The following is an 8,310-nucleotide window of genomic DNA, read 5'->3' as shown; positions in this document are numbered from 1 at the left end:
TAAAGCCTACACTTACTGTTTGCAGGAGAGCTCTTGAGTTGTTTCCCTGCCATGAACCTGGGTATTTACAGAGTGCTGTAACACTTGATGTTCCCTGTGACTGTGTCCAGTATATAGGAGAGCAGTGGGAGTAAATACCTTTCGATACCAGGGATGCGGGTGGCACTGTGGGTTAAACCACAGAGCTTAAGACTTGCCAATCAGAAGGTCGGTGGTTCGAATCCCCGCGACGGGGTGAGCGGTGAGCTCCCGTTGCTTGGTGCCTGCTCCTGCCAACCTAGCAGTTCGAAAGCACGTCAAACTGCAAGTAGATAAATAGGTACCACTCCAGCAGGAAGGTAAACAACATTTCTGTGCACTGCTCTGGTTCACCAGAAACGGCTTAATCATGCCAGCCACATGACCCGGAAGATGCACGCCGGCTCCCTCGGCCAATAAAGCGAGATGAGCGCCGCAACCCCAGAGTCACCCATGACTGGACCTAATGGTCAGGGGTCCCTTTACCTTTACCTTTTACCTTTCGATACCAACAGAAGCCATGACTGCTAAAGTTGTGTAAGAGTGCTCAAAACTTATGGTGTAGACCAGAAGAAAAATTAAAGAAATTTAGAGTGTAATTTCAATAGTACAATATCCTAGCTTAAACTGAAAATGGTAAGACAAGGGTACATTCCCCATATCCTTGGGGAGAAGATGGCGGCGCAAGCACTTGCAGCGGCTCGGCACTCCGAAGACCGGTTTTCAGTGAGTTGTGTTTTATTTTTATCTGTGAACTTACTGCTGCTATGGACTGTGAACACTCAGGGACAAGTAATTTATAGTCGTCAAGAGCTCTTAAGTATCGGCAGAGAAGGCTGCAGCCAGGAGGTCTCAACCTACAACATTCCAGCTGAGCTTATCAGAGAGCCTCCATATCTTGCATATCCTTGGGATACTCCCCTTGCTCTCCTGGCCAGAAAGAAAAGAAAACGGAGAGGGCGTAAGCAGAAGAGGGGCTGTAGGGCCGGACTACGAGTGAGGCTAAGTAAAAATCCTCACAAGCCTGCATTGCCAAGTCTCCTTGTATCAAATGTTAGATCTTTGCCCAACAAGGTAGAGGAGTTGGAACTTATTACCTCTCGGCAGAAAAGTATCCGGGACTGTTGTGTTATGGTCCTTTTAGAGACGTGGCTGGATTCCTCCTTTCCACAGGGACTTTTGCAGCTAGAAGGACGCTCAGTAATTAGAGCGGATAGAACCGCCGAATCCGGGAAGAGCAGAGGAGGAGGAATTTGCGTTTATATAAATAACAACTGGAGCTCGGACATTAAACAAATGGACACGCATTGTTCTCCTGACCTGGAGTACCTAGTGGTGAAGTGCCGCCCTTTTTATTTGCCACGTGAGTTTAATGTTGTCATAATAACAGCGGTGTATATACCTCCCGATGCAAATACTATTACAGCTATGGGTCACCTGCTAACTGCTATTAGCAAACAGCAGCGGGCCCACCCGGATGGAGCATTTGTGGTTGCTGGTGATTTCAATCGAGCCGATTTAAGGACTGTGCTTCCTAAGTTCCACCAGTATGTTGATTGTCCCACTAGGGGGGGAAATACCCTAGACCGAGTATATAGCAACATCATGCATGGATACAAGACCAAGCCCTTGCCCAATTTGGGACAGTCAGACCACATATCTTTACTTATGATACCATCATATAGACCTCTCGTACGCAGAATTAGACCATCAACTAGAGAGATACGAGTGTGGCCAGCAGGTGCATCCGAGCAACTTCAAGATTGCTTTCGGAACACTGAATGGTCACTTTTTGTGGAGAATAATGTGGACACATACGCTTCAATAGTACTGTTCTATGTCAAAAGCTGCATTGATGTCGTTACTACCACCAAACAAATACGGGTGTTTCCTAACAACAAGCCCTGGCTAAACAGGGATGTGTATCTTCTGTTAAAGGCAAGGAATGCTGCTTTTCACTCTGGCGATGCGCAACAGTACAGAGAAGCTAGAGCCAAACTGAAAAAGGGCATTAGGGATGCCAAAGCCGTGTACTGCCGGAGGATCGAAAAGCATTTTGAGAGCTCCGACCCTCGTCGTGTATGGCAAGGCCTGCGACAAATTACAGGGCAAAATATTAAAAACGAACTGGCTAACAGCAGTGCGCACCTGGCTGATCAGCTGAATCAATTCTTCAGTCGTTTTGAGGTGGGAACTGGAACCACCGTCACTACAGCATTGGCTACCAGCACATCATCAGGAACTATTACTGATAAACAACCACTTTTATTACAGACCTCCGACGTACAACGTGCTTTTCGGAGCATTAATATTAGGAAGGCAGCTGGACCGGATGGAATTATGGGACGAGTTATTAGGGACTGTGCTGCAGAATTAGCTGGTGTATTTACGGACATTTTTAATCTATCCCTGTTGCAGGGTTCTGTCCCTACCTGCCTGAAGACATCGATTATAGTGCCAGTTCCTAAACAGTCAGTGGTGGTATCTCTCAATGACTACAGACCAATAGCCCTAACATCTGTCGTTATGAAATGCTTTGAGAGATTGGTGCTAGATTATATTAAGGCTGGTCTTCCATCCACTCTAGACCCGTTCCAGTTTGCATACAGAAGAAATAGATCTACTGATGATGCTATTTCCATCGCTGTCCATACTGTACTGAGTCATCTAGAACGACAGGGAACCTACGCAAGGCTGTTGTTTGTGGACTACAGTTCTGCCTTTAATACAATTCTACCAGACAGGTTATTCCTTAAAATGACCAATTTGGGTATACATCAGAAGATCTGTTTGTGGGTAAGGAATTTCCTGACCGATAGGCCGCAGACAGTGAGAATGGGACCTTACTATTCTTCTACTCTAGTATTAAGCACAGGAGCCCCTCAGGGGTGTGTGTTAAGCCCCTTTCTCTATTCCCTGTACACATTTGACTGCACCCCACTGTATAAGTCCAACACAATCATCAAATTTGCGGATGATACAACAGTGGTGGGGCTCATTAGTGAGAATGATGAGGTTGCTTATAGGAAAGAAGTACAGGGGTTAATTCAATGGTGTAAAGAAAATAATCTTATGCTTAACACCAAAAAAACCAAAGAACTCATAATTGATTTTAGGAGAAAGAAAAGTGTATTTTTACCATTGCACATAAATGGCGAGGAGGTGGAGAGGGTTGGTAGTTTTAAATACCTGGGCACTTACATCTCTGAGGACCTCTCATGGACTGCAAATATTAATATGGTTGTGAGGAAGGTGCAGGGGAGGCTGTATTTCCTGAGAATGCTCAGAGGATTGAATCTATCTCAGCACCTACTTCTGTCCTATTATCATAGTACTATTGAGAGTGTCTTAACCTATAGTATATTATCGTGGTATGGGAGCAGCTCTGGAATGGATAAAAAAGCTTTACAGAGAATAATTAAAATTGCCCAGAATGTTATTGGGCTCCAACTACCAACCCTGGATGAGATCTTCACGTCTCGCAGCTTGAAGAAGTCACACAATATCCTGAGAGATCCCACCCATCCTGCTCACAACCTCTTTGAACTGTTGCCTTCGGGCAGAAGATACAGGACAATGAAAACACGAACCACACGCCTTCTGAATAGTTTCTATCCAAGAGCTCTGATTGCACTAAATAATGATCTCAGGGCCAGTTGTAAGAAATAGCAAGCAGTGAGTAGTAAGGAATGAGATAGGTTTTAGGTTATGCTATGCTTCTAATAGGTTGTGTTATATTCTGGATTATGTATGTTTTAATAGATTATGTCTGAATAGGATGAGAGTGTTGGAGATACGTGCAAATGTGTATGTGAATCCGGTCTTGGGTGTTTGATTTTCGTTGTTGTGTATACTGTGTATATACGAACAATGACAATAAATTTATCTAAATCTAAATCTAAATCTAAATTTCCACTTTCCCTTAAACAAGGCTTCTACAAGCAAAATGGCGTATTTGTGTTAGACGAGGCCAAGTCTTCCACACGTGCTCAATTACGGTATGTCTGTAGAAACAGAGGCACCGCTAAAAGAAACTATTGGCAATTCCCTGGTAGCAAAGTCTATCCCAGTTTTATACTGATTACATTTTTTGATCCAGAGTCTCAAGTCGGATCAAAGGCAATTATAGACATTTGTTCCAAGTATCTGAGATAACAAAAGGATTTGTCTATAAGCAGACAGGCCTGTGGGTAAACAAGGGAACTGGAATCTGATTACACAGCTAAAATCTGATTGCACATTCAGATTTCCTTCCTCTTGGAAATGTTTAGAATCATAGAGTTGGAAGGGATCCGAGAGTCATCTAGTTAAACTCCCTGCAATGCAGAAATCTCAACACACGGTCCCCTATCCAATATGAAACCATACTGGACCCTGCTTAGCTTTGTAAATATGTTTTACTGCTGTGACACTAGGATCCTCTGCCTTTTTTTTTTTTGGTAAACCTTATAGAAAAGATAACCAAGGACATTATAAATGTGTTGCTCGCTCCTGACCGCAGGAATGCAATTAATGGGTGAAAATGGGAAGTAGATTTTGGGAAAGCATTAAGAGAAACTTCATAAGTGTGGACCTGGATGACCAGATGCCAAAACAGACAAGGATCCTTCACCTTTAATAGTTGTATAGAAGAAGGGAAGTTCAGCTGATGCTGCTTTTTATGCAAGCTTAAAAGCAACCATAAAACTTCCTACAAAAAAAGAGCGAAACAAAGATATTTGGGTTCATTAACTCAGATCAAACATAAACTCAGCAGGGTATACTGGATATCAAGAAATAAAGTATAAACAGAAATATTAATTCCTCCATGCATATTTCATCCAAAACCTGCCAGCATGCAATAAATATCTGATTAATCAAATTGATGTGCTTTGTCATTACTCTCCCCTGATTATTCATTACAAAAGGCATATGGTCATAAAGCTTTACTGACTCCTTATTGATTTAGCAAATGGTCTCACTGGATCTCAGCAGCACATCAAGGACTTCATATGTGCCATTTATTTAAACAAAAACCCCTAAAAATGCCATCTGGCACTGCATTGTGCTCCTTGATGATTCAGATACTGATTTTCTTCCCTTTTTTATTGCATTTACAGCACAATCCCGTGTGTGTGTGTGTGTGTGTGTTCAGGAAATAGTATTGCACTGAGATATGTGAGATGTACCCCCAGGGATGCAATTCTTCTTAACTGGTAGTATGTACTTAACTGAGAGTAGGTGCTATTGAATGGGCATCTGATTAAACATGTATAGGATTGCAGTCATAAACTGATAGCAATGTCTATTTCTCCCAGTCTACCAGTAGCCAGCTTAGTCTAAGGCAAGAAGAGGAAACTTTTGGCTCTCCAAATTTGGCTGAATTACAACTTCCATCAGCTGCGGCAAGCATGCCCAGTGGCTAGGGATTTTGATGATTAATTAAATTTATATACCACCTTTAATCTGGAGATCACAGGGCAGTTTACAAGTTTTATAAAAGTGTAGGTTTGTTATATCTATTATTATTAATTAAATTTGTATATCGCCCCTCAACCATAGATCTCAGGGTGGTTTGCAACATAAAAATACAAGATGAAAACACAAAACATAAAATATATAAACAAGAACCAACCCTCCCACCAAAAAAAACTCCCCTTCCCCCACAAACACATTTAAAAGGGTATAGTTTTCTTGCGTCCTAAAGCAATTTACAACCAAAGTAAAAATAAAATCCCATGCACATTATTAAAACAGACTTAACAGTATATCAAGGGATGCGGGTGGTGCTATGCGTTAAACCACAGAGCCTAGGGCTTGCTGATCCGAAGGTCGGCGGTTCGAATCCCCGCGACGGGATGAGTTCCCGTTGTTTGGTGCCTGCTCCTGCCGACCTAGCAGTTTGAAAGCACGTCAAAGTGCAAGTAGATAAATAGGTACCGCTCTCGCAGGAAGGTAAAAGGCGTTTCTGTGCGCTGCTCTCGTTCGCCAGAAGCTGCTTAGTCATGCTGGCCACATGACCTGGAAGCTGTACGCTGGCTCCCTCGGCCAGTAAAGTGAGATGAGCGTCGCAACCCCAGAGTCGGCCATGACTGGACCTAATGGTCAGGGGTCCCTTTACCTTTACCGTTTACCTAACAGTATATCACACAGAAATGTCTTTGGCACTGAAACAATTACAAGACTGGTGTCAGCCAGGCCTCCCTGGAGACAGCATTCCTGTTGTTGCCACGCTCTGGACTTACAGTGGTACCTTGGTTTGCAACCATTTTCGATTACAACAGTTTTGGATTACAACCACGTCAAATTGAAGTGTGTGTCCCATTTTTTGGATTACAACCCCCTTTTTTTATTACAACCATTTATTTATTTTTGGAGGCCTCATTGGCGAAAGCACACCTTGGGTTACAACCTGTTTTGGTTTAGAACCGGTACCTCCGGAACGGATTATGGTTGTAAACCAAGGTATCACTGTACTCTTGAAGTTGGCAATCACAGAAGGGCCTCAGATCTCAGAGTTCAGGCAGGTTCATGGTGGGAAAGGCAGCCATACAAAACTATTAATGGACCTTGTAGAAGGCGGTGGCAGAGCTCCATCTCCATCTGCCCCATCCATCTGCCTCCCGCCCCAGTGCTCCTCTGCTTTCCTAGCCTGACCCCAGAGCTAGACCGTCCTCACCCAGCTGGTTCGTTTCCCTTCTGCCCCTTGCATCCGAGGCTCTTTTCCAATGGATGGAGATGTAGCCCTGAGTTTATGCCAGTAAATGGACTTTTTCTCCCACTGGCACTGTAGTGTTTGGGCATTTCTTGTGCCACTTTGTGAAGCCCTGTGCCATAGTGGTAGCCAACGGATGGGAGTTGTGGTTCAGCAACATCTGGATGACCAAAGGTTACACTAAGGAGTAGCTATGACAAACTGTGTTACAGTCATAACCCAGCCTATTTGACTAAGCCGCGATTCCAAGATTCCATTCTAAACTGTGCATGAAGCCCTTTATGAAGCTGTGCAGTCCAGGAAATCGCTTCCATAGATGCCTTCCTGTGTTACTGAACACAGAAGTGGTTTAGTATAGAAGAAGCAGACCAAACTATCACAACATAAAGGATTTCTTGTGGAACTGCACTTTCTGCACTTCTGGGCGTGGATTGTATAGTAGTCAGTACTTGTATAGATGATCCCAAGTCGTATGTGTCAGACCATCTCAAAGACTCCAAGATAGCTCCGACTGAATGGTTCCTGAACTTGCAGCAAATCCAGACAAGCCAGTGTCTTCAAGCAAGGAGGCCTCAGAAAGAAAAGGAAGAAGACTACTACTTGCCTTACTTTTAAAATTTCACAAATCCATCTTCGAATCTTAAGTTTACGCCTCCGGAGCCCAATATATATGACCACTGCTGTTTCCAGATTGCCACTATTTTGTAACTGGAAGTGAAGTCAATTCATGGGCAAATTTGGGTTGTGCCATTAAAGTGATTTTGGCACCCTTGCACAATAAACCTGCTTTCCTCCCCAAAATAAAATCAACACCAGACTTGTGGTGGTAAACAAAGTGCATGGGAAAGCGCAAGATAACAAATGCTCCAGATATGACATTGTACTACATCCCTGAAAACAAATCAGAATGGATGCTCAATAAACAGCTGACATCATATAAATGCCCTGCAAGTTGTGTACAAACAGAATCAGGATGAATGCTCAATATACAGGTCACCTGTAAGCAACCCAAATCACCAAGCCGTGAGGTTTTCTATCATGGATTTATTTGGTCATTCCCATTAATGAATCTATTGCATGATCCGCTGACCTCCATTGATTCTAATGTGCAGTGTTGGGGAAAGGAGGACAGAGATAAATCCAGATTGCCCCCTCTTGGGTGACAAACATGATTAAGACACTGGAAATTAGGCACATACGCATTTCAGCTCATTTAGTATCATCACAGATGGCAACGCAATTTGGAGACATGTGTGCCCTTCAGATTAATGATGGGAAGAAACTCTTCATTTTCTGGAGGATGGCAAATATCTGTACATGTGCCTTATGAGAAAGAGTACATATTTTCCCTAAGGGGTGCTAGCTATGTCACTCAGGGTTCTTTTAAAACTTTTTTAAAAAATGTATTTTCTTTCTTATTTCACTATAAGGTCCCAAAGCATTTTACAACAATAATATATACAACTATATAAAGCAGTTACAGTAACAAAACAAGAAAAGTGTAAAAATATTTACATGCAAAGCATATAAAACAATTCCATATATAAAAACAATAAAAACATTTTAAAACAACTGAAATAGCTTCCAAACAGATGCAG

Source organism: Podarcis erhardii (assembly GCF_964252035.2).
Source record: "Podarcis erhardii genome assembly, chromosome: 8".
Lineage (NCBI taxonomy): Eukaryota > Metazoa > Chordata > Lepidosauria > Squamata > Lacertidae > Podarcis > Podarcis erhardii.
Note: the sequence above shows the minus strand (reverse complement) of the source record.